The sequence below is a fragment of the Phocoena sinus genome, chromosome 14, assembly GCF_008692025.1.
Source record: "Phocoena sinus isolate mPhoSin1 chromosome 14, mPhoSin1.pri, whole genome shotgun sequence".
Lineage (NCBI taxonomy): Eukaryota > Metazoa > Chordata > Mammalia > Artiodactyla > Phocoenidae > Phocoena > Phocoena sinus.
The window spans coordinates 85,452,527-85,479,973 of record NC_045776.1 but is presented as its reverse complement, the minus strand read 5'-3'; positions in this window follow the sequence as shown (position 1 = coordinate 85,479,973).

The following is a 27,447-nucleotide window of genomic DNA, read 5'->3' as shown; positions in this document are numbered from 1 at the left end:
GGGTGTACCACCGTTAATTTATCCATTCATGTTGATTCCGGGTCTGGAGCTTTCTGTTTTGGAACGTTATGAATTTTGATTCAATTTCTTTAATAGTTATAAGCTTAGTCGGAGTGTCTATTTCTTCTTGTTGAGTTTTGGCAAATTGTGTCCAGGAATTGGTCCATTTCATCTAGGTTATAAAATTTGTCAGTATAGAATTGTTCATAGTAATTCTTTAATATCTTTTAATGTCCATGGGATCTGCAGTGATGTCCCCTCATTCATTTCTGATATCCGTAATTTGTGTCCTTTCTCTTTCTTTCTTAGCCTGCTTAGAGGCTTATCAATTTTTTGAACCTTTTCAAAGAACCAGATTTGGGTTTCAACGATTTCCTCTACCGATTTCCTGTTTTCAATTTCACTGAGTTCTGCTCTAATTCTTAATCATTTATTTTCTTCCTCTTACTTTGGATATAGTTTGCTCTTCTCTTTCTAGTTTCCTAAGGTAAGAACTTAGGTTACTGATTTTCAGTATATTTTCTTTCCTAATATATGCATCCAGTGCTATGAATCTCCCTTTAGGCACTGCTTTTGCTGTATCCCACAAATTTTGATAGACTGTGTTTTCATTTTCATTTGGCTCCAAATCTTCAATAAGCCCAGCTAAAGTCATGATATGTTTTGTACCAGTTAGCTGTTGCCATAATAATGCTGTGTAATAAGTAATCCCCCAATTCAGTAACTTTAAACAATAACCACTTATTATTATTCATAAGACTATGGGTAAACTGAGCAGTTGTGCTGACCTTGACTGGTATTACCTTAGCATTTCGTTTGTTTGTTTGTTTCCCCAGTTTTGCCTGACATTCATTTACATGCCTGGCCGTCAGCTGACTGTGGGCAAATTTAGGATAAAGTGGCTATGCTTTACCTGGTCTCTCACCCTGAGCAGGTGAGCCCAGGTTTATTCTCATGCTAGAGGCAGAGGTACAAGAAAAAAGCAGAAACATGCAAGCCCTCTTGTAGCTAGACGCAGAAATGGCACATCGCCACACTTGACTAAAATAAGTCACGTGACCACACAAGATTCAAGTTTGGAAAGGGTTGGAAAATATTTATAGATTGAGGGCTTCTAGGAAGGAGGAGTGTTCTTTCCTTTGTCCTGCTTTGCAGCTTTCAGCAGCTAGAGAGTTGGGGGAGAGCCTTCAAGAACAGGAGATGCATAAAGGACCAGTTGGAAGGTGGTGGGATTGATGAGGCAGGTCTGTGGGTGTGGCCCTGGAGGCATCTGCTACACCTCCAGTTTTGTCTGCCCAAAGACCTCCCTTTCTGCCTTAGCTGAGCCTACTTCCAACCAGCCTTGTTCTTCAACATGGACATACTTCTCTAAGAAAGCCTTTCCTCAGCCCTGACGTCCTGATTGGTGCCCCTCTGCAATGTCCCAGGATTGCTTGCACCTCCCATCATAGAATTCATCACCTCGTCGTTTAATGGCTCATTGACTCTATTCCCTACTCAGGCACGAGCTGTTCGAAGGCTGGGATTTTGTCGACCATTGAGTTCCACAGTGCCTGGGACATAATACACATTCGATAAACACTTGGTGTATTTTAAAGAGCCTTTAAACTCAAATTTAAACCTCATTGTATAAACCTGAGTTTGATTTCCCATTGGATCCTGAACAAATAATTTACGTCTTCTCAGTGACATGGCATTCAACACAAATGAACTTGGGAAGAGCATCCTCTCTCTGCCAAGGGCAAAAATCACCTTTCAGGACCTCCAAATGGAAACTGTAGCACAGCCAAGACAATGAAGCTGTAATAGGGTTTTTCAGCTGAATAATTGGGTTTTTCCAAATATATGAATATTTTATGTTTCCTTGTATTAATCACTTGTGGAAAATAAGTTGCTGTTAAATAAAATAGTGTATATGACAACAGTCAATAGACACATAATGACTTTTCTGTTTCACACTTGGTTAGGTAAAAAGTTTTTGCCATAATGTGCTCTCAAACAGAGGTGACTGCTAGTATTGGGAACAACAACCCAAGACTGTTTCATGCACGCTGCTGTTTGATCAAGGACCAGGGATGGAGTAAAGAGCAGCCTCAGGCACTGAATCTAAACAAGGCGATGACGGTTACCATTAGCTACTGTCCCAACTTAGTCAAAAGCTCTACAGAGGAATTCAGGAAGCTCTGGAGAAGGAAATGTCTCTCCTTCAGCAAGCTGGCCCAGCCTTCAGTCTGGTTTTCCCTCCACTGTGGTACTTACACACACCTTCCGCGTGCCCGAAAGAACTCCCCAGTGCAAAGTCATGCATGATGCTGGGCAGGCCATTAACCTCAAGGCTTTTGCTTCCTATGAGGAAAGGGTGCAGAGAGGGGCAGGTGTAGGGCTTCAGGCTTTTCCTGCAGCAGCAGGAGAGGTGTGCTCCATTTTCTGTTCATTATTTCTTCCATTTTTACTAAGATGTAATTGACATGCAGCACTATATAAGTTTAAGGTGTACAGCATAATGATTTGGCTTACATCATGAGATGATTATCGCAATATGTTTAACAAACGCCCATCATGTCCCATGGATCCAAAATTAAAGAAATAAAAAAAATTTTTTCCGGCTTCCCTGGTGGCGCAGTGGTTAAGAATCCCCCTGCCAATGCATGGGGCATGGGTTCAAGCCCTGGTCGGGGAAGATCCCACATGCCGCGGAGCAGCTAAGCCCGTGCGCCACAACTACTGAGCCTGTGCTCTTGAGCCCGCGAGCCACAACTACTGAAGACCGCATGCCTAGAGCCCGTGCTCCGCAACAAGAGAAGCCACGCAATGAGAAGCCCACGCACCCCAACATAGAATAGACCCCGCTCGCCGCAACTAGAGAAAGCCCGTGCACAACAACGAACACCCAACGCAGCCAAAAAAAAATTTTTTTTTAATTTCCTTGTGATGAGATCTCTTAGGATTTACTCTCTTAACTTTCGTATCTAACTTACAGCAGCGCTAATTATATCTATCACATTGTACATCACATCCTCAGTACTTATTTATCTTAGAACTGGGAGGTGCAATCTCTGCGTTATAAGATAAATAAGTATTGGGGGTGTACTTGACCACCTTCACCCAATTCCCCCTCCCCCACCCCTCCTTCTGGTAACCACAATTCTGATCTCTTTTTCTATGAGCGAGTTTGTTTTTGAAGTATAATTGACTTACGGTACTATGTTAGTTCCTATTACACACCTAGTGATTCTATATTTCTGTACATTTCAAAGGATCACCATGATTAAGTCTAGTGACATTAAATATGTCACCATACGAAGATATTACACAGTTATTGACCATATTCCCCACACAGTACATTTCATCACCGTAACTCACTTATTTTGCACCTGGAAGTTTGTACCTCCTACTCTCCCTCACCTATGTCCCTCCCCCCACCACACCTCTCCTCTCTTGAACAAGCACTTGCTTGTTCTCTGTATCTATAACTCTGTTTCTGTTTGGTTACGTTTGTTCATTTGCTTTGTTTTTTAGATTCCGCATGTAAGTGATATCATACAGTATTTGTCTTTCTCTCTCTGACTTACTTCACTTAGCATAATGCCCTCTAGGTCCATCCATGTTGCCACAAATGGCAAGATTATATATAATACAATATATAATATATATATATATAATTATATATATATATATATATATATATATATATATATATACCACATCTTCTTTATCCACTCATCTATTGATGGGCACTTAGGTTGCCCATCTTGGCAATTGTAAATAATGCTGCAATTAACATAGGGGTGTATATATCTTTTCTAATTAGTGTTTTTTTTTTAATCTTCAGATAAATACCCAGGAGTGGGATTGCTGGATCATATGATAGTTCTATTTTTAATTTTTTGAGGAACCTCCATACTGTTTTCCGCAGTGGCTGCACCAATTTACATTCCCATCAACAGTGCACAAGGGCTCCCTTTTCTCCACACCCTCACCAACACTTTTGCCATCTTTTGGTGATGACTATTCTGACAGGTGTGAGGTGATATCTCATTTTACTCTGGATTTGCGTTTCTCTGATGATTAGTGACGTTGAGCATCTTTTCACTCACCTGTTGGCCACCTGTATGTCTTCTTTGGAAAAATGTCTGTTCCAATCCTCTGTCCATTTCTAAAATTCTTTTTTTTTTGCTGTTGAGTTGTATGAATTCTTTGTATGGGTTTGCTCTATTTTCACTCCTGCCTTCAACCTTTCTCATCAGAATGCAGAGGAGCGTCTGTACAAAAGATCCTGCAGGTGCGTGCGAATTCCCCCATATCCAGGGCAGTTAGAGGTTCCATAACTTCACAGTAGCCCACTCCCAGCTTTGAGCAATTTGTTAAAATTGCTGTTACCCAGTTCAGGTAGCCATCCCTCCCCCTGGAGCTCTGCTACAATAGAAACAGATCATGCCATCCAATTGTCCTTAGCTGAAGGGCTGACCCTGAGCGGACTTTAGGACGTATAACTACCCAACAATATCAGTTCTCTGATAGGTTAGACAAAAGTCGTGACTTTTTGGTGTGGTTGACCTTTTTCATGGCTAAGTTGAAAGCAGTGCTCTTTCCAGTGAGGCAAAACCTCTTTCATGCTTTGAAAGGAATTAAACAGATGAGTGAAGTAAGAGCCCCAGCAAGGGTGAATATAAATTGTTGGAAACTAATTGTAGCCAGGTAAACAGTCATTTTCGATTAGACTTAAATGCAACAGCAAGGAAGGTACATAGTAAATATGTCATTGCTGTTTGACAAGCCTGCAGTTTTCTCCTTTCCAAATTAATGAAAAGCCTCTCTCCTTTAGAAAAAAAAATGCTTTAAAATATTTTTGAAATTTAAAGCATTTCAATTAGGTATCAAATTTTAGAAAGAAATTGAAAATGAAAATTAGAAAATAAAAACAAAATTAAAATGATTAAAATCCTGCCTCCCAAAGGGGAAAATCTATTAGTAATTGGCAAATCTTCCCGTTCAGTAGTAAATGGTTATCTAGGATTTTATGAACGTGGATGTTGGCTTCAGTTTCTAAATAATTTGGTTTCAAATGGCATTTCCAAAATAATGGCATGCATACAAAAAGGTACACTTTCAGGCAAAATGTCACATGGGAAAATTAAAAAGTCAGACATTTCTTGGACTTATTGCTGATGAGTACTGGACCTGAGTTTACAGGATAGATATCTATATATACATATATGTGTATGTGTATAACATGACTACAGCATGGTTTGCTATTCCTTATGTACCCGCATGAAATCATATCCAGTTTTAAAACTTGTAGCTCTCTGAACCTGTATCCCTCTTAACCCAGCTCTATTATAAGTCATACTGTAGTTTTCACAAGCCAGTCTAAGACCTTTTGGGCTTGTTTTTTTTTTTTATCATTCTTTATTTTTTATTAAAGTATAGTTGATTTACAATGTTTCTAGTGGAGAGCAAAGTGAATACATATATATATATATATATATATATTCGCTTTGCTTTTTCAGATTCTTTTCCATTACAGGTTATTACAAGACACTGAATATACTTCCCTGTGCTATACAGTTGGTCCTTGTTGTTTACCTTGTTGATATATAGCAGTGTGTATCTGTTAAACCTACATTCCCAATTTGTCTCTCCTCCCCCCTGCTTTTTCCCTTTGGTAACTGTACGTTTGTTTTCAATCCAAGACCCTTTGAACCCGTCCTCCTATTTAAAATCAATAACTAATTACCCAATGGCTTCTCTAGCTCCTCGTGGCCTGGGGAGTGGATTTTGCCATTTGAAACGGGGCTGCTGTTTTGACTTCAAAGTCAGTCACAGATGCTCACGTGCTGCTGGTCAGATGTTGCAGGAGCCAAGTGGGCTGGATTCAGGAGATTTAAATAAATGCCTCAGCAACAAAGATGGCCAAGCGACTTTTCTTTCTTACGAAGGAGTTACTTCATTGCGCACACAAAATCATTTCCCTCGGAAATAAGGCAAGCAGGTGGCTGCGATTTATATCAATTAAGTTGTGACCTTGTCTCTGTAATTTGCATTTGTTCTTTCTTAATGATAGCTTTTTATCAAAACTGCTGATGGATAAGCACTTATAAGATTTGATTTTTCTATGTCTGTCTTCGTTTTTGCACTACTTAGAAAAGTTTTAATAAGAAATATAACCACGCTCCAATTGAAACTTAATGAATGAAAGACTGATGCATTTTCTCTTGATTAAAAAAATTGCAGAGCCAAGTAGAGCACTTTTGGAAATGATGAATATGGAAATTATGATTCTGCATGTTGGTCTTGAAAAGTTTCGTCTGAGTGATCATTACAAATCAATTTATTTTTCTTGAAAAAAATTTCCAAACTTGAAATAGAGCGTAAGGCAAGTTAGATAGCAGCTAATGCAAGGAGTTAACGCAAAACTGGATGAGCTGATGAGGGACTAGTTACAAATAATGATGTGAGTTGTTTTTGTTAGGAACTAATTTTCCGTGATTTTATTTTATTCTATTTTTCCTGCTGTAGTTATATTGATGTGTCCCAGTACCCTGGGCAACAACTTGGTTTGTGGAAGTCATTAAGGCAACAGGAGGATGGAATGAGAAGCTTGATTTGCAGTTTTGTAGGCATCTGGGATTCATATCGCCCTCCTCTGAGCCATGCAACGCTCCATTTTGCATCTAACAGTTTCGCAGTTTTCAATTTCAGTCAACTCCACCATTAGCATCATCGCCATCAACACGACTTCTTTTTCCTCAAGTCCGCCTAAATCTTCAAAAACCACCAGACAAACAAAGGTAGCCTGACTCTATCGCTAATACAATTCCCGAAAACATTTTAACAACTGTATATACATGTATACACGTAGGTACTTACACACATATAATATGCACGTATATATACAAACATATACCTATATGCACATGTAATATTCATATTTTAAGTATATAATACATGTTATAAATAGACACTCAATAATATGCATACACAACATATCTTTGTACTTTCTTTGAAAGTTCTAAGACTTACGTTCATCCACTCAGACCACAAATGTTTCCTGGGGACTATCAGTCTGCTGGCCACATTGTCACATGGTGTGAGGTGTTATAAAAGAGGCAAAAGCCCATCCCTTATGTCACTTGCAGTCACTGACAATTTAGTGCAATTGGATTTTGAGGGGCAAGTGAGGACCACGAAGCAGATAATGAGCGGGTTCCGATGGGAAGGGGGGGAAGAATTACTAATGAGAGCAGTAAATAATAGTGACAGATGGTGACAGTGATTGTGTTTATAGTGATGATGTCATTCATGAGGAAGACTGTTTAGCAGAGAGCTCTGCGTGCCTCCCCCAAACACATGGGATAGGTATGCTTTCTGCCCTAGTGATGTCCGGCTTGACCGTACGTTTACTTTGGCCAGTGCAACGTGGACAGGAGTGGTAGGGTGCCAGTTAAAAAGTATGCCAAGTTTCTGCCAGTCCTGCTTTTAAAAAATGTCATTGACAACAGAGCTTTTCATCATATTTTGATGGGCAGAAAACTGCTGACTTTAAGGCACAGTTTAGGTCGAATGTATTTGCTTATTGTCAGTGATGAACAGGAAAGACCCACAGTAGTGTATCATTAAAAAAATGTTTGCATGGGGCTTCCCTGGTGGTGCAGTGGTTGAGAGTCCGCCTGCCGATGCAGGGGACGCGGGTTCGTGCCCCGGTCCGGGAAGATCCCACACGCCGCGGAGCGGCTGGACCCGTGAGCCATGGCCGCTGAACCTGTGCATCCGGAGCCTGTGCTCCGCAACGGGAGAGGCCACAGCAGTGAGAGGCCCGCGTACCGCAAAAAAAAAAAAAAAAAAAAAATGTTTGCATGTAAAGAAAATCGCTGGTCCACATATTGATTCCACATTTTCAAAATAAAGCCATCCCCTGGTACTGAAATTTGCAAGGTTCAATGTAAAACAGTGAATAGAGTTCATGTATAAGCAGATAGAATAAGAACAGTTTCCCTTTATTTCAGTGTTTCACAGTTTCGTTCAGTGTTCATTCCCTGGTGCCCTGTATACTGTCTGGTACAGAGTAAATTGTTAACAAGTATTTCTCAGTAAAAGAATCAAGTTCAGAAACAGCACTCAGTATTTGATCAATTTGTTCATTCGACAAGTATATATTTGTTGAGTAAATAAGCAAAGCTTAGAACTATTCACAGGTACCATTTCCGGTGTCCTTCTGAGAACACAGCTGGTCATCTGATTGCCCTCTTTTGCAAGGAGGCGGGACCACGTGAATTGTCTGAGCTGATGGGAAATGGAAGCACTTTCTTGCTTGGTCTTGACTCTCCACCTCACTTATCTGCCTCCATGATTATGAAATCTTGTTTTTTTTTTAATTTATTGAAGTCTAGTTGATTTACAATGTTGTGTTCATTTCTACTGTGTAGCAAAGTGTCTCAGTTATACATATATATACATTCTCTTTCATGTCCTTTTCCATGATGGTTCATCACAGGATATTGAATATAGTTCCTTGTGCTCTACAGTAGGACCTTGCTGTTTATCTACTCTATATATAATAGTTTGCATCTGCTAATCCCAAACTCCTAATCCATCCGTCCCCACCCCCTTCTCCCTTGGCAGCTACCAGTCTGTTCTCTATGTCCCTGAGTCTGTTTCTGTTTCATAGATAAGTTCATTTGTGTCATATCTTAGATGTCACATATAGCGATATCATTTCCTCTTTCTTTTTTAAAAAACTTTCATTGGAGTATAATTGATTTACAATGTTGTGGTAGTTTCAGGTGTACAGCAAAGTGAATCAATTAAACATATGCATATATGCACTCTTTTGTAGATTTTTTTCCCATATAGGTCATTACAGAGTATTGAGTAGAGTTCCCTGTGCTATACAGTAGGTCATTATTTGTTATCTGTTTTATATATAGTAGTGTGTATACGTCAGTCCTAATCTCCCAATTTATCCCTGGCCCCCTTTCCACCCTGGTAAACATAAGTTTGTTTTCTGTGTCTGTGAATCTGTTTCTGTTTTGTAAATAAATTCATTTGTGTTAATTTTTTAAATTCCACATATAAGTGATATCATATAATATTTATCTTTGTCTGACTTACTTCACTCATTATGATAATCTCTAGTCCATCCATGTTGCTGCAAATGGCATTGTTTCATTCTTTTTTATGGCTGAGTAGTATTCCGTTGTATATATGAACCACATCATCTTTATCCATTCATCTGTCGATGGACACTTAGGTTGCTTCCATGTCTTGGCTATAAATAGTGTTGCTATGAATATAGGGGTGCATGTATCTTTTCAAATTATAGTTTTGTTCAGATATCTGCCCAGGAGTGGGATTGCTGGATCATATGGCAACTCTATTTTTGTGAAATCTTGTTTTTTAATTAAGCCTTCACCATCCTGGGTCCATGAGCAACTACAGAGACAGAACCTCTCACCCCATTGATCCATGTTAGTCATTCAACACATTGGATAAGTATTCTTTTGTTGTTATAAGCTGGTGAGATTTTGATTTGGGGGGCACAGTCTGGTTCACCCTGACTGATAGGGGCTCTTCTCTCTGCTAAACGTTATATTAGATGCAATAAACAAGACGGGCTCCACCCTAAAGATGTTAACACCCAGTTAAAATGCCTAGTAGAAAGTAAGCAAGAAACGGTACAGTTGGCAGATGGATGTAGTTGATGTCAATCTACCTGTGTATGTATGTATGTGTATATATACACACACACACACACACACACACACATATACATCTACTTTATATATGTATATAAAGTAAAGCTTTTATATATATATATATATATATATATATATATATATATATATCTACTTTATATTTATAAAGAGAGTTGAAGTTTTCCATTTTCTCTTCCCCGGCTGTGATCTTTTGCTGTAAGATACAACCACCATCCTGAATTTGACGTTTGTCATTCTCAGAAGCTTTCTCTTTAGCAATCTGGGTGGTCCTGGTCATGAGAGCTTAAAGCAGCACCTGCAGCTTGACTTAAGAGTATCCACGAAGGAGAGATTACAAATGTAGACTTACAATGACCAGAGTTCATGAATATTAATATTTCATAAGGAGTCAATCTCTTTCATTACATTTTACATCGGTTCTAATAAACCTTTTCCCATCAGCAGCCCTGACAAATTTAATAGACTTTATAAATAATTAGCCAATACCAAACGTGTCATAAATTCACCCCAACTTTGGAAAGAGTCCCAGTAACTACTTTTATGCTGTATTCTTGCAAACAAGCCATAATTCACAATTAACTCTGGTTTAAAATGTGACAGCTATTTGATGCTGTCGAACGGCGAGTTTTGCTTAAGTGCCAAAAACCAGTTAGATTCCCTATAATGATATATCTGAAGGATGCTAATTTCAGTGTCCTCTAGCCCATGGCAGGACTTCACTAAGAATGATTCTAATGAAAGGTACTCTATGGGGGGGCGGGGGGAATCCAAGTTCAGAGAAACAACTGAAATGTAAATCAGAGTCGCAGAAAGCTGCAGTTCTGTGATCGGTTGTACTGCTTTTTCTTCCATCAGGAATTTGGTAATGTCAACTCTGCAAAGTATTATATTCGCTTCACCTATTGTGTGCACCTCTTCAGTAAATGCAATGTGGTGAGTTATCCTTAAGATGCAGCCATGTCTTTTTTTCTTCTAATAGGAAAAAAAGCACCAATTAAGTTTTGACTTTCAATAAGCACACAGCACCTACATTAAAAAGGTTCAATTCTATCTTCTTTACACTCTGAAAGATGACAAAATCTGCCACTATATTATTATTTGAGATTTTCTAGGGAATAAGACAAGAAATTAACTCGTATAAAGCTAAAGGGAAAGACAGATTTCGTCATGTTTTGTTTCTCATTTAAAGGTCAAGCTAGATTTTATTTTAGTAGATTTGTTCCTTTCATGAGATAGAAAACTAGCTCCTAAGTCAGTTTCAAGTTTTTCAGCATTTTTATCCAAATTTTAAAGCTTTAGATTGAAAAAAGCAAATATTCGAGTCGCCATTTTGAAATCCAACTATTCAACTTTAAATACAAGAAATATTTTGACATGTTAAAAGAAAATATTATTGAATCATAAAATCACTTTTCAGAAAAGACTTTTTGGAAAGAATTAATATATTGTTTCAAAATAAGGCAGCAGTGCATTTCTTGTGTTTTCTTACAGGTTCCAGGAAAAGTTTGTGTTTTCACAATAATGTTTTATTGAATGAAAGGGAAGTTGCAAAGATTTAGCTGGTAGAGCTAAAGATACATAGTACAAGCCCAGTGAGAGCACTGAAAACAAACTGAGTTATTCTCTGGAAATGTGCACACCTTTGCTCCGAATTGTCTACTTTAGAACATTTTAGAAAGCACAGGAACACACGGAAACAACCCATTAGTCTTCACAGTGGTGATGTCATCACACATCACGTAGCCTCTAGAAAATTCCACTGTATTATTCTAAACATCTTTCTGATCTCACTATCTTCCTAAAGTGGTTTTCTGAGACCCTCAAGGGTTTCCCTAATCACATTTGGAGAAGTACTGTCCCAGCACGTGCTGTTTAGAGGGTTTGAATAATTAAAAATGCTTCCTTCCATTTATATGATTTCTGTCCATGTTTTGTCACATCCGATAACTTATTTGCTTCTCACGCTATTCCTGTATTCCTGTAAATATGTAAGGCAGAGATCATAAACCGATTTTTAGGTGTGAAAAGTGAGGTCCCAAAACTTGCCCCACTTTGCCTAGTAAGTCTCTCTTCCAAGACAAAGCTCCCAAGTTTCAGAGTTCTCTTTGCAGCATTTATCACATCCATGATAGATGCCACATGTGTGCACATGACGTCAGAATCCCAAAATCAGAACAGAGGTATCACAGGAAGAGCCCCCTAAACATACTAAAGCACACATAGAAATGCAAACAGAAAAGTTAGACATGAGTTCTCTTTTTACCTGACTTGAATAAACCCCTCATTCCTTTTCTAACTTCTCTCAGAGCTAATTCACAGTCTCTCAAATTGTTAAATTTTTCAAGTGGTAAAATATTTCAAAATTTTCCTAGTCTGTCATTCCTACCCCTGTAGCCCAAAGCATCACCTACCCATGAAACACTTGCCCCTTCCTACCACTTTTTCTAGCAAATATGCGAACAAGTCCTGCGAAATTATTCCCATCTTAGCTTATGCCTTTCTGGTGTCTTAGAAATGTCAGCCTACAGAGAATGAGATGCCTGGGAAAGATAATTTAAATAACCTACTTCCATATCTGTTGTCTGCCAGCTTTATTCTCAAAGAATAAAAAAACCAAACAGAAAGCAAACATGTAATCCATAACCCAAGGCAAATGCATTTCCTTTGACAAGAAATGGTTTAGAAAACTATAATTTATGAGACAATATTTTAAAAATGATAACACTGAATTATTTGACATTTACCATTTTTGAAGTGAATTTCTCATGGGGTAAGACAAATATAACATATTTAGGGGAACTATCTTAGCAATAGCAATTGTTAGTAAAGCTCGTTATCAAATAAACTATATTAAGATGCTTACTGTACATTTTTAAAGGGACAAATAACTTTGTAGAAGGCATGGAGTTGGGGTCGTCTTCAGTCTAATAGAACTTTAAGACGACTTCTGAAATTGAAAAATTAAATTGAACAAAGTAGATAAGTATAATTGGATTGGACAAAACGATGGAAAGATAATCTTCCTTTTAACAATAAGAATCATCATCACGTTACATCATTGCATTCAAGGTGAGACATCTCCGTTAGTGATATGAAAGGAAAATTCTCCAATAGAATGGAAAGGGTTGGCAAAAGAACCTATCAACTGTCCCTCCATCGTGTGAGCTCTCCATGTTTTCTGTAGTAGAATTGATGCACAGGGTAGAAAAGAAAAAAATGCCAGACCTTGGATTAACTTGCAAAAAAAATCTGCAAGCAGTAACATCTGGGCCAGTAAATTACCCAAACAAAATAAGCGGCTTTGTTGGTGTGGAGAGATTTAAATGGAATTAAACAGCTGTAAATAAGCCAGGAGGGCACTCAGAGAGTTTGGAGAAGTGCAAGGGAATTAAAGTCAAGTGGAGTAGGAAACAGATGCGAGAGGGAATGAGTGTCCAGACCTCTTGGAGGATCGCTCCCCCAGTCAAGTTCCTGACTGGGGATCTCTCACAGGTGAATCATTACAGACTTTTCTAGAACCACTTGGATGGAGAGGAGGAAGGAGAATTCCCCAGAAGTGGGCAAGGATATTTGGATAAAAATAAATACATAAAATAATAATAACGATGATAATGTTAGGAGAATTTGTGACGAGAAAACACACTTCCCAATGGCATAACCAAAAACTGAGATTTTTCAAAAACCCCTTAGAAGCCAATATCGACCCACCAGGTTTGTGTTTAAACTCCTAAACTGTGAGCAAAGTAAAGCCACTTGGACTCTCAGAACTATTTATTCTTACTTTGCACACAACTACAGTGGAATTGGTTATCTGTGAGAGGAATATTAAAGGGCTCTCAGTATAGCCTAGCTATGTGACAGGTCCTAGATGAGCAAGAGAAAAGAGATCCTTCTTTTTTGGAACTTGTAGAAAAGAAATATTCTCAGGCCAAAGTCGTTTACAAGAAGCAAATTTGCATGGGCCGAACTTTTAAGAAAGCATGTTAAAAGCAATGAAAAATGACAGCACATGGTGGTAAGACTGGGAGGTGAAACTATAAAAATCAAAGAGAAGAATCTATAAGGCTTGTTTGTCCTAGACAATGGAATAAAGGAATAAGCAGGATTAGAGAATTAGCTCCAGAGATAATCGCTGCATCCAAGCGATTATCCAGATTGCCAGTGTGTATAGTGATGACTCTCAGTGACACACGCACACAGTCACATAGACGCACACAAACATTATCCCATAGTCATAACATTCTGCTTAAAGAGCATGAAAGGAGAACACATTTTGGAAGGATACCCGTGAAAGTGATTGAAATAAAGTTTGGTTGCTTATAGAGTGCATGAATCCCTGAGGTTTAATGAATTATGTGTTTTTAATAATGATGGATGCATGGGTTGTCCTGCCTTTAATTTGACCTCTGTTTTGCTCTCTTGGCTGCTATGACATTCCACATATGGCATTCCTGTCTGACTCAGGTGTACAAAGATATCGAATAGAGCTCACCATGCAGGCTGGTGGGCATGTCAGAAATAAGATCCAGAGGGGAGTTTGACAGGAGGGCTAATACATGAAATCAACTTCACTGTTAGGGTGGATTTAGGAAATAAAATTGCAAATCCCTGGGCAGGATACAGTGCCATCAATGCCAAGAAACCGTAATCCAGCCATTGATTCCTGGCTCCATCACACAAGGTCTGCCTTGATGTTCCCTAGGCTCTCCTAGGACCAGAGGAAATGCATTTGGAAGGATGGCATGAAAGGGCTACTGTCTTCTCAGAACATACTTTTAGATGTAAAATGAATTCTGGTAACTGAAGGATGCATTTACAGAAATAAACTTCCAAAAAAGAGTGAATTGGACATTTTATTATGAGTCTATGGTAGAGAGATGCCATTTGGAACCTGAAGATGCTAGTAATTCCCACCTCTGCAAATTACAAAATACGTCTAGTTCTCTATATCATTTATTGATGCTCCTAAAATCAAGAAAGGTGAGCTGAGTTAGCTACTCTCTTCATGAGACTCTTAAAAATCCATATGAAGAGAACATTTTCCCATCCCAGTGTGAGGATAAATGCTCAGATGTTTAACAGCTCAGATGCTTCCTGCCCAGGTTCCCTCTGGTTCTGAGGATTGCTGTCCTTAGCCCAACGCCTTCAGGTAGATGAAATTAGTCTCCTATGTGTGGGATTTCATCAGCTTCTCTTAACTCCTTTTTAATTAGGGAGGTATATAGCAATCACTGTAAAATTAAAATAGAGATTTGACTTCCTAGTAAATTATAAAATGTGACTCCTAAAACAGTAAAGGAAAGAAAGGCTTTAGGGAAAGGATAAAGTTGATGGAGGAAAACAAAGTGTGGCTAAGAATTTCAAATACTGGATACAAAATTAAAATCATGGCTGATTCATAAAACACAAGAATGAGTTAATTTGAGCTAATTGAGTAGTTTTTCCTTTGGTCATTTCTTTTTTCTCTCTCTTTGTTCATTAAAAAAAATACTAAGGTGTATGTGAAGAAAGAGAAAGAGAAAAGGGGGTGGGGGAGGGAGAGGAAGGAAAGAAGGAAGGAAGAAAGGAAGGGAGGAAGAAATGGAGGAAGGAAAGAAAGAAGGTTGGAAAGAAGGAAGAACCTTCCCTATGACATTGCACTCATAGGGGATTTTGCCAATAAAAAGCATATGTCTTTAATCGTTTAGTATGAATCTTGCAAATCATAATAAAATGTCTTTATCCTGTAGAGAATGTATCACTTTCTTTGAAGCTAGTGACAGCTAATAGGATGAAAATAGTAATAGAGAGAAAAATGTGAACAGAGTCAAGTATACAGACATTATTTTAATTTACAAGCTACAGTGGTGCTTTCATTCACTGGGTGAGCTGAATATCAAAAACATTCTCTTATTTCCCTGTTGGGTTGGTGGTATATAGAAAATGAAAACGTTACTTATTCTTTGCAAGCTCATTAATCATGGTGTAGCATTAACATGATAAGACTTAGGGATTAGGTCTAGTTATATCATTACTTGGCATAAGATCCATTCAAGAAATATATCTTTAGAATGAAAATGTGCATTATGAATACATTTCGACCTTTTGCCTGTGCTCCACAGGACTTCAGGGAGTAAAGTTATGGAGGTACCTTGATTAAAATGGATTTTTTAGGGGTTCAGAGCATTGAAGGGCACAAGGAATTATGAATCAAGCAAGTGTAGGCAGGAAAAATATGTTAATATGTTTTTACATTCTTGCTCTTTTTCTCCCTCCCGCTCCATAAAAGCTTGTTTTACAAACAAATTGTACCTACTAGGAGAAAAAAAAATGGATTTTGTCATCATGAACCCTCAGTGCTTAATTTTTATGTTTTTTATTGGCACTAAAAGCTAAGAATGTGCCATAATGGAATAATCAAGAAATTGATAGTAATCATAGGGGGCAGAAAATACATTAAAAGTTGCATTGTGCAGCCCATCATGATGTGGTCTGTACAATATTAAATTATTCAGATAAAAGTGCTTAATACTCAGTGAATCAGCTTTCAGTAAAACGTGAAAGTTAACAGTTTTTTTACTCCCACACCTTCCCAAACACCACTAAAATAAGAGTATTGGTTTCACCTTTAAGGCATAAATCCAAGAGACAAATGGAAAGGGAGAAGATGTAACAGAAAAAACAGCAGCAATTATTGAAAGTTGATGATAGTAAGAAAGCAGAATCCTGTCCTAATGGGGAAAGAGAAGGGAGCCACACAGAAATCTAATTTATTCCACAGAGCTCTACCTCCTTCCAAGTCCCATGCATCTGGATACTTGCCCCTCCCTGATGCTGGGATTTTCGCTGCAGACAGTCAAATAGAGTCTTGGGCACAGTGAGCATCCCATAGGGGACACAAGCTTGGGCATCTGCTTGTGGAGTCACCCGGGTGGAGTCACAAAAGGTGTACTTAATTCCTCCAGCAACATGTAACAATACAACTGAAATGTCTACCAGGGAAGCTCATTAGTGACTCATTGCCCAGGTGTTTTTATCGGGAAGCTGATCATGTAGGCATCCTCTGCTTGGCACATACCAAAATCCCAGACTCCCTTAGGGAAGGCAGGTCGTCAGCATGAACTATATTGTCTACATAAGTCATTTTGACAAAGTGAGCCATTCTTATCAGGGAATGGGGGGAACCCTCCTGAAATCCAACTTTCAACATACCAGCCAAGGACTAACCTTGTAAACTGGCCTTTCAAAGGACAGCGCTCTCAGGACCACGATATTATTTTTTACTTCACCCAAGATATGTTCAAGCTCAGGGAGGAAAAATAACTTTCATTTCCACTAGACATCGTGGCTGGAGGAGTGTGAGCCTGGGACTTTAGGCAGCCCATATTGCCTTTACTAAAAAGTGTATCTCTCCTTGGAATTGACACAACAGAAGAAAACATTGAGAGATGGAAAAAGAGAAACCACATTCTACTAAGCCACTAGATACAGCCATACCTGCACCTCAAAGCTTCCCTGGATGCCTGTCTTGCAAGCCTATATATTCCCTTGTTTTGTCTAGACCAAATGAATTTCTTTTCACTTGCAAATGAGACATAATTTATTTATCCCATCGAGTCAGGACCTATTAGAATTAATCATGGGATACTGTTTTCTTAGAAAACAGGAGAAGACATTGAAGAAAGGTTTGAAGGAAAGGAGAGAGGAATAAGATGAGTGGTAGAGATGAGAGTGAGAATAAAGCTTAAGTTTTAGCTGAATAGACGATCTGACAACCAGGAGGGTTTAAAGAGGAAGCCTGAAATTCTCTATAGAAATCTTATTCTTCTGTCCCAAAAGATGCCACCCATTAAATAAAATAATGCACAGTCAAATACATTAATATATCTGAAACTAAAACACCACCCTCAAAGCATCAGTATTATGAAAAAGTAAATTTTAATTGGATTATGAATAATACAAAGCAGTAGGTTTTGGTAAAGAAACTTGTTCTAGGCTGATACCCTAGGGAAATAATTTCTAAAAACAATACTGAATTAGATTTCATGCTTCAGGAGAACCCTTAATCAAAGTCTCTTATTGAATCTGAGATGGTGGATATTTATAACCTTAATACAAATGACCTATTCATTGGACATTGGTCCTGGATTTTTTTTTAATTTATTTATTTTAATTATTTTAGTTTTGGCTGCGTTGGGTCTTCGTTGCTATGTGCGGGCTTCCTCTAGTTGCGGCGAGTGGAGACTACTCTTCGTTGCGGTGCCCGGGCTTCTCATTGCGGTGGCTTCTCTTGTTGCGGAGCACAGGCTCCGGGCACGTGGGCTTCAGTAGTTGTGATGCGCGGGCTCAGCAGTTGTGGCTCGCGGGCTCTAGAGTGCAGGCTCAGTAGTTGTGGTGCACGGGCTTAGTTGCTCCCCAGCATGTGGGATCTTCCCAGACCAGGGCTCGAACCCATGTCCCTTGCATTGGCAGGCGGATTCTTAACCACTGTGCCACCAGGAAAGCCCCCCACCCTTTTTTTTTGGTCTTGCCACACAAGAGAAAAAGAGAGAAGAGTTATGGGTCTGGATTTCAACAAAACTTCTTTTAGGAAAGAAATCAAATGGTTAAGTCATCCCTTGCTTTTGAGTGAGCCAACTTTTAGAAGTGCAGACGTGGAAAAGAGATGAATGAAGCTTCTATGTCCTAAAGTTAAGAAGCATTTAGACTCCTTTTAAAGGTTAGAATAGAATTTTGATATCGCAGGAATAATTCTGTAATTACAAGTAGAGAAAAACCTGAATTACTGGTTATTCGCTGTCAGTCTGTGGCAGGTGTCACAAAGTCAGGAGAGAGAACAGTGAATGGAATTGCGTGAGGGTGACCCTGAGAGGGTGAATGGGAAATTTAGTGTATTACAAGGCACTTGCTACTCACCTCCCATCATTAGATGACCCTGATAGCGCCAAACTTTCCAGAGTACTAGAAATCCATATTATATATCAAATCTCTGGACTTTAAAAAATTTGTAACTAATTCAACATTGTGCTGACTGAAGAGAACACCTCTGAGGTCCAACCTGCTTCTGAGAGGTTGCAAAATTTATTTTAGGGCATATTTGGTACTAATGTGACTCCAAATAAGATGCCAGTTGGGACATTGAGGTCACATAGGATTATTCAGTTATTGGGGACTGTATGATCTCACTGGATTCAATCAGTGAGGGTGGGTTTTTGCTTACACTATAGCTCAGTGTGGGATAGTGGGCATTTCTGCTCCATGCAGTCACTCAGGGACCCAGGTTCCTTCCCTCTTGTGGCTCTGTCATATCTTAGGCTTCATCTTCCTTTGTAATCAACTGATGGAAGAATAAAGGGAAAGGGAAAGAATATGGAATAGCTCTATTACCCCAAAGGTGATATAATTTGTCATCACGCTATTACTTTAATTTCCATGTCATCAATTACTAGTGAATTTACATTTAAAAAATTAATTTTACTGGCCATGTGCAGTTCACCTTTCATGAGTTGTTTATACAATGTACTTTATAATCTGTATTCAGGTTTTCAAATGTGGACTTCATTTATTTTTTCTTTTGAACAATTGGAATAAACTAGCTTGATTGCCGTCAAATCCTCACAAACTGCTTTATGAGTTAAACTTGATCATCACCATCTGTTTTCACAGACGAGGGAAGTGGGGCTCAGATAGGTGACTGTCCTACCCAGATCGTGTAGCTGAATGGGGAGGAGAGGGGACTGGAGCCCAGGACCCTAAATCCAGTCTTTTCCACAGGATTTGATGTGTCTTTCCTTTCCTTCTCCATCTGCAATGCCCACCACAGAAGAGGGTAGGAGGGGGGAGAGGAAAACCAAGAACTCTTGATGGCCTTGTAGCGTGGGAGCAGGGAATGTGTGTGAAGACAGCAAAACGCCTCCAGAGAATTTGAGGGGTGTGTGATTTCAAATCTTGGTCCTATGGCATCATCATAGAAGTAACCCTCCCCTCAAAAAAACTTAGTTCTTAAACCAGAGGTTCTTAACGAGAGAGTGCTTTATCTCACAGGAGAATTTGGTAATGTCTGGAGAAATTTGGGTTGTTATAACTGAATGGAGAGTGTTTGTGGCATCCGGTGAGTAGAGGTTAGGGCTACTTGTTAGCATCCTATAGTGCACAGGGCAGCCCCTACCGCAGGAATCCTTCCCGAAAGCCAAACTTCTCAAGATTGAGAAACCCTGCTTTATACCAGATATGCACAACCCAGAGCCCTCTGAACATTAATATTTTTGTGCTTTGTATTAAACACATTTACGTAGCCTCAGGAAATTCTCCTTCAACTCAGCCATAAAAAAGAACAAAATAATGCCATTTGCAGCAACATGGATGGACCTAGAAACTGTCATACTAAGTGAAGCACATCAGACAGAAAGATATAGATCATAGGATATCGCTTATATGTGGAATCTAAAAAAAAATGGTACAAATGAACTTATTTACAAAACAGAAGTAGAGTCAAAGATGTAGAAAACAATTTTATGGTTACCAGGAGAAAAGCGGGGGGAGGGATAAATGGGAGATTGGGCTTGACATATACACACTACTATATGTATAATAGATAACTAATAAGGACCTACTGTATAGCACAGAGAACTCTACTCAATACTCTGTAATGACCTAAATGGGAAAATAATCTAAAAAAGAGTGAATATATGTATATGTATAACTGATTCAGTTTGCTGTACAGCAGAAAGTAACACGACATTGTAAATCAACTATATGCCAGTAAAAATTTTTTAAAAATAAGAGCAAAATGAGGCTTGTGTCATCAAGAACTTTCATAACCAAGCACACACACACACCCCCTTCTACCTGCCCCAGTGATCAAGATCTTTGGGACCCCAATAATTCCCAAAGGACAAGAGCAATCCAATCGCCATAAAGCCATTTCGTGGAGGTCCATACTTCAGTCCATTGAAAATGACCAGGAATGAAACACAAATCTGAATGATGCTGATTCAGTTTCAGGAAGGGTAACAACTCACGTGATTGTGGGAATGTGCACCTGTGCCTGCAAGACATAGTCTCGCATTTTGAAATCTATCTGGGCAGTAAGGGTCAGGAATCCATTCACTGAGCTCCATCTTCATTAAAGAAAATGGAAATAGGTTCTTTGAGACATTATTGACTATCGCACAAGAGATAATACATACATCTGCATCAGATGACACAATTTGACCACAAGAAAATGACTTGAAATTTTATTTCTTTTGCCAACATTTGGTAAATTATAGGCATTAAATACATGATTGATGAATAAAGGAATGAAGTGTCCCCTATATTTATTCTCAAGTATGACAAATATTTCCATTTTTTAAAAATGAAGCCAGATTCCAGGGTTTAGAGATGAAACTTTATGATTTGAAAATTATAATTAGGGCTTCCCTGGTGGCGCAGTGGTTGAGAGTCCGCCTGCTGAGGCAGGGGACACGGGTTCGTGCCCCGGTCCGGGAGGATCCCACGTGCCGCGGAGCGGCTGGGCCCGTGAGCCATGGCCGCTGAGCCTGTGCTCCGCAACGGGAGAGGCCACAACAGTGAGAGGCCCGCGTACCGAAAAAAATATATATATATAATTAAATAAATTATTTAGCAATAATATGTTGCGTGGCTTAAAAAAACCCCAGATTCTTCTGATGGTCAAAGATAGAGTGACCCACCAGTATTAAGGCATGTGTATCTGCTATGTTTGTATTTATTTTCCTCAAAACAAAGGACTATTATACTTCACCACCATTAGTTGCAGAGAAGAGTCACTCTACTTAATTTAATCAGGAAAGGACTTATTAAGGAATACTAGGAGGCTCAAGAATGGTTCCAAGCAAGGGGAAACAAGACGAGGTTCTTGTTTAAGCTTCCGGCAACAACTTTCAGAGACACTCCGTAGAGCCAGAATGGCAAAGAAAGAACGAAGATGGACCAAGCCATGAGATGGGAGGGACCATGGGATAGGGGAGCCACCTTATTGGAGGAGCCATAAGATGGAGGGGACAATGGGATGGGGGAGCCATCCTATTGGAGGGACCATGGGATCGGGGAGCCATCTTATTGGAGGAGCCATAAGATGGGAGAAACCATGGGATGGGAGGACCCTCCAAATAGGAGGGAGCCATCACAGCTATGACACTTGGAAAGCCACCACCACCATTGACCCAAGAAATGTGCTGCACATCCACCATGCCTGCATCACACCTGTCTCTCCTAATGTACCTCTCATAACAGAATCTCACAGAAAATTGTCTAATTAACAAAGCCCGAGTCACATGCCCTCACATTCTGGACAGTGAGGCTGGAAAATAGAGGGTTTTTTGTTTTTTTTTTCTTTTTAGGAAGTTAGATTCACAGTGAACGGCTCCATCAAAATGTGCAATGAATGTGTATCCTACGTGTCTACAATACCGGATTTTTTTCTTCCTGGGTACACAGGTAAACTACATTTCACAGCCTCTATTGCAGTAAGTGGAGTATGTGACCTGGTTCTAGTTAGCTACATGTGAGCAGAATCCGTATGTGGCAGAATCCCTAGTAGCCTCCCAAATAATTATCTTACCACTCTCTTTCCTCATCCATTGGCCAAAGACAAGGAAGGCAGCTGATGTCTTTGAGATCAGAGAAGATGCTGTAGTCACAAGACGGCAGAAGCCTAGATCCCCAAGGGACCATATGGCGCAGAGCCCCTCACACCCCAGCAGCTAATTAGAGTCTAAATATGCTTCCTTGGGTTGACAATGAATTTATCTGTTACTGCTGCTAGATTGCTTTAATTAATACAGAGTACAATGATTTAATCTAGTAATACACAATTAAACCTCGAAAGAATTAGGATAAACTATGACAGCACTGAAAAGACAATCTCCATCATCCCGCAAGTTTAATCACTAAAGTTTCATAAAGTCGGTGGGGTTCGGTCTTTGTCTTAACACCCTGTAACATTCATGATACTGTTCATACTGCAGTGGTGACAATCATCAGAAACGCAGATTACAGAATATAATATAACAAAGTCTTAAGCATTCAGTAACCCAACTGCCTCTAAAAGCTTCGTACAATTTCCATTGAGAAAATGCCATAAACTTTTTTTTGCATGCTCTACTAGATATTATATTGTTTGCATATCTATAACATTTTATTGAAAAATAATGTTTTTTTTCTTTATGGGTCACTTACTTTACTGTGTTAAACTAAGGAGTGAAACAAATGTCTAAGATGCCATTCACCCTAATATGTCACCTGATACAAATACGCACATGAGCTGCAGTGGTTTGGTGAAGTAGGCGTGAATTCCAAAATGTGTCTCTCCTTAAGATTCAGAAAAGGTTCTTGGGATATAATGATTATTGGCCTTTTCCCGTGATTGACATTCTAGTTCAATTGTTCTATTGTTCTCTAGATAATAATCACTCACCACCTTTTATTCATTAAAGAAATGTCACAGGAGGTTGCGAAGCTGTAAAATGTCACCCATGCGGATGATAATGACCTTTCCTGGAGTATAAACCTCTACAACAAAACCATTAAATCTGAATGTCCCTAAACTTTGATTCCTTGATCTATTTGTATTTGTGGTAAGGTTGATGCAAGGTGGCGAGCTGGATTTACAGTATGTTAATGGATATCTATCTTTGACATAGCTGAGTAGTTAACAGTCAAGTTCTGGATTTAGAGGGCTTGGATGTGACTTGGGGTTCCAACACTTGCTTACTTTGTGACCTTTATCAACTAATCACAGAACTGGTTCACACTCCAGAGGATGTAATATGGACCCACCCCCGTCTCTGGGAAGAGTGGCAAAGATTATGTGACTGTCTTTAATCTAACACAGAGTGTGAGAGCTAAATACCATCATCCCCCCCTTACTCCTTCTCCGGGATGCCTTTATTCAGTGATCAACCTGAACAACTGTTCATTACAACCCTGTCCATGAAAATCCCATGAATAAACATCTCCTATCCTTCTCAAAATGTTTATTCTTTGCAAGTGATTTCCCCCTGACTGATCAGGAAGGAGAGCTGAAAATCACAATATTCTAATCTCAAGTGTGGCCAGGTCAAGAGACATTTGTTCTTATCTAAATAGATTTATACAAGGAACATCTTTTGGCTTCTAGAAACTCATTTTGGGTAATGGCATCTAATGAATTTGATGAAATAATGAAGTCCCAGTTGCTGGCCATCCCAATCCATCTTCCCCCCTGGTTTAAGACCAATTTTTACTTTAAATCAGCTGAATGAAACTAATGAGAAACTTCCACATAGATAAAATTATACAATAGAAAATATGTTATGTCTGTGCTAAACAGTTCAAGAATAGAAAACCAATACCAGTCAGATACAGAGTGTGTATGTGTGCTTCTCCTGGGTGGACCCTAGATGGTCTGGTCTCTACTGGCTCACTCAGAATTTCTGGGGTTTTAGAATTCTTGATATTCTCTCTTTACCTACAATGGAAACCAATGTTTTTTCACCAGGCAATGATCAACATGTTAGATTTCTGACATACAAACATTGAGAAATTGACTTAGAATTAATGCCTTTTGGTGACAGCCACAGTGGAGATGGTCAGGGCCATGGAGAGAGTCCTTTTCATTGTATCTGGTACATACAATTTGGTGGTCATATCGCTGAGCATAAACATCCATTTAGACATCACGTTCTCACCTAGATGAGTGAAACTTTCAGCAAAGCTTGGTCCCTGTCGCTTCAGGGTACAGGGTGACTCTCTCAAGGTTCTCTGTGACCTGAGAAACCAAAGGCATATCCCAATGAATTAGAGCCCCGTAGCAAACAGTACAGGAGCCATAATGCTTGAGTGGGTTGAGTGTAGCCCCAATATCAAGGCTGGAATGTCAATCAACATGACTCCATTCTCACCTGGTCTCCATGGCTGGTTGAGGCAGATAACCCAAGGTCATCCTTGCATAGCACTGCCCCGGCCGTGGGACTAGGGTCGGCAAGTAACCCAAACTGGGTCACTCAGTGATTTCAATACTTTTCCTGTACTGAGGGAGGGACATTCGGGGCAATGTGGTTCAGTGGTGCCTGGAATTGAAGCAGTAAAATGGACCAAGGAGGCAGAGAAGAACAGGGAAATTGAACCAAACCTCTGATCAAGCATCGCCTCTGGCAGCCTTTAGTTTTCCTCATCTGGAAAATGGGCATCATAATTATGTCAGTTAAAATAGGATGAATGAGTCAACAAACCACCACAGACTCTCAATGCAAGAAAGATTTACTTCTTTTTTTTTTTTTTTTTGCGGTACGTGGGCCTCTCACTGCTGTGGCCTCTCCCGTTGCGGAGCACAGGCTCCGGACGCGCACGCTCAGCGACCATGGCTCACGGGCCCAGCCGCTCCGCGGCACGTGGGATCTTCCCGGACTGGGGCACGAACCCGCGTCCCCTGCATCGGCAGGCGTACTCTCAACCACTGCGCCACCAGGGAAGCCTGAAGATTCACTTCTTACTCGTGGTCCAGTGTGAATCGGCGAGGGGGTTCTACTCCATGCAGCCATTCAGGAGCCCAGACTCCTTCCATGTTTGGGCTCCTCTATCTCTTATGGGCTACTCAGAGCCCCCCACTGGGTCAGTTGCAGCTGGCCAATCAAAAGGGGAAGAGAGAGAACACGGTGGACTGAGCGGGAGGTTTTATAAATACAAAATGGAGGTGACGTCACTTGCACCTGGATTTCATCGGTCAGAAATCAGTCCTATGGCTTCTGAGAAATATTCTCTGGGTGTGGCCCGGGAGGAAAAGGGAAATGGTTTGGTGACCTTGAAACCAGCCTGAGCCACAATAATATTACCTGCCTCATGGGAGTAAGGGGTGAGAAGATTAAAAGGAGAGAAGGCAGGCCAGGGTTTCTTAACCACAGCACTATTGGCATTTGGGACCAGATAATTCTTTACTGAGAGGGGATATGCTATGCGTTGTACCATATGTAACAGCATCCCTGGACTCTACCCACTTGATGCCAGAAGCATCTCTCCAGTTGTAACGACCACAACTGTCTCCACACTTCTGCAAATATCCCCTTGGGGGCAAACCTGACCTCAGTTGAGAACCACCTATGAAGGTGACATGCTTAGCACTGTGCCCGGCATATAGCCTAATAGATACTGTTATAGTCCTTAAGTGTGAGAATTAGATTTGAAAATCTTTGTAGGAGGACTTATAATAAAAGACGATGTTTATCAGTATTAATTATTATTATGTTGTTGTGGCTGCTATAGATCCACTGTTGCTGTATTTACACCATGTCTGATTCAGAAACTTTTTATATAAACCACTTCCTGCAGGGTCAGGAAACCATAAGTAGCAAGAATAAACCCCTTTCTCCCTCCCTTCCTCCCTTCCTTCCTTCTTCCCTCTCTCTCTCTCTCCCTTGCTTTCTGAAATACTTTGATGCTAAGTAGTTTGATATTATTATTTTCTAGAGAGATTATTTAACACAGATAAAGAAATATTTCATTGCAATGAAGGCTCTTCCTGTATCGTAATGCCAGTTCTCTGATCATTTAACAGATCCCAGAGCCAAGATTTTCTATTTTCCTCAAAGCCCAAAATTCTTCACATAGAGCTAATGTATATATAAATAGATAATAGACAGATAGAGAGGCTAATAGACATTTCTATATTCCAGGGTAACTAACAGACCCAATATACTGAGGTAGTAAAGATGACTCATTTCAATTACTGCATGATCTCACTTGTATGTGGAATCTCAAATAGTCAAACTCATAGAAGGAGAGAGTAAAATCACGCTACCAGGGGCTGGGAGGAAATGGGGCGGTGTTCCTCAAAGGGTATAAAATTTCAGTGATGCAAGTTGAATAGATTCCAGAGATCTCATGTACAGCATGGTGACTATAGTTAACAGTACTGTATTGCATACTTGAAACTTGCTAGGAGTGCAGATCTTAAGTGTTCTTACCGCACACACACACGCACACACGCACGCCCACACACGCACACGCACACACACACTCAAACTATGAGAGCTGATGGATGTTAATTATCTTGATTGTCGTGATTATTTCACAATGTATATATTTAAATGCATTCCAAAACGTCAAGTTGTACCTGAAATGAGACAATTTGTATTTGTCGATTATACATCGGTAAAGCTGAAAAATAATAAAAGTTTCCTTCTTCTCCAACAAAAGCATCCCATTTACGAGAAGATGCTGTTTCCTTCCCCAGGGGAGAATAACTACTGTTAGAAATTTTAAAAACTCATCTAAAAGTGTCCCCCACTGTCCTTCACATGTCATAGTTATGCATAACAAGGTGAAATGTATGTTACTTGACTGGATTTGTTAGTGGAACTTTGGCACCTTAATTATTGTAAAATCGTATTCGGAGCCAACAGTGACTGAAATTGGATGTCAAGTTTGATTGTGGCTTAAAAAATGAAATGTCCTGTCCTGGGAGGCACTGTGTCCTAGAAGAGGTACCTGAGTGTCAAGCTCCTCACATGGGCAGAGTTCTTCTGCAGGTCTGGGAAAACATGCTGTATGGTTGATTTCATTTACATATAAACAATGGAAAATTGGGCCGCTCCCCCAAAGATCTGACCTAGCCAGACCATAGCATTCACACTTGAGAATCGGAGAGGTCCTCTTCTGCCTGCCATGAAGAGACAGCACGTCTACAGCATCACGGGGCAGTGCCAAGAGGGAAGAGGCAGAGACAAAAACTGCTGGGCTTCCTGAGAGCTTCCCA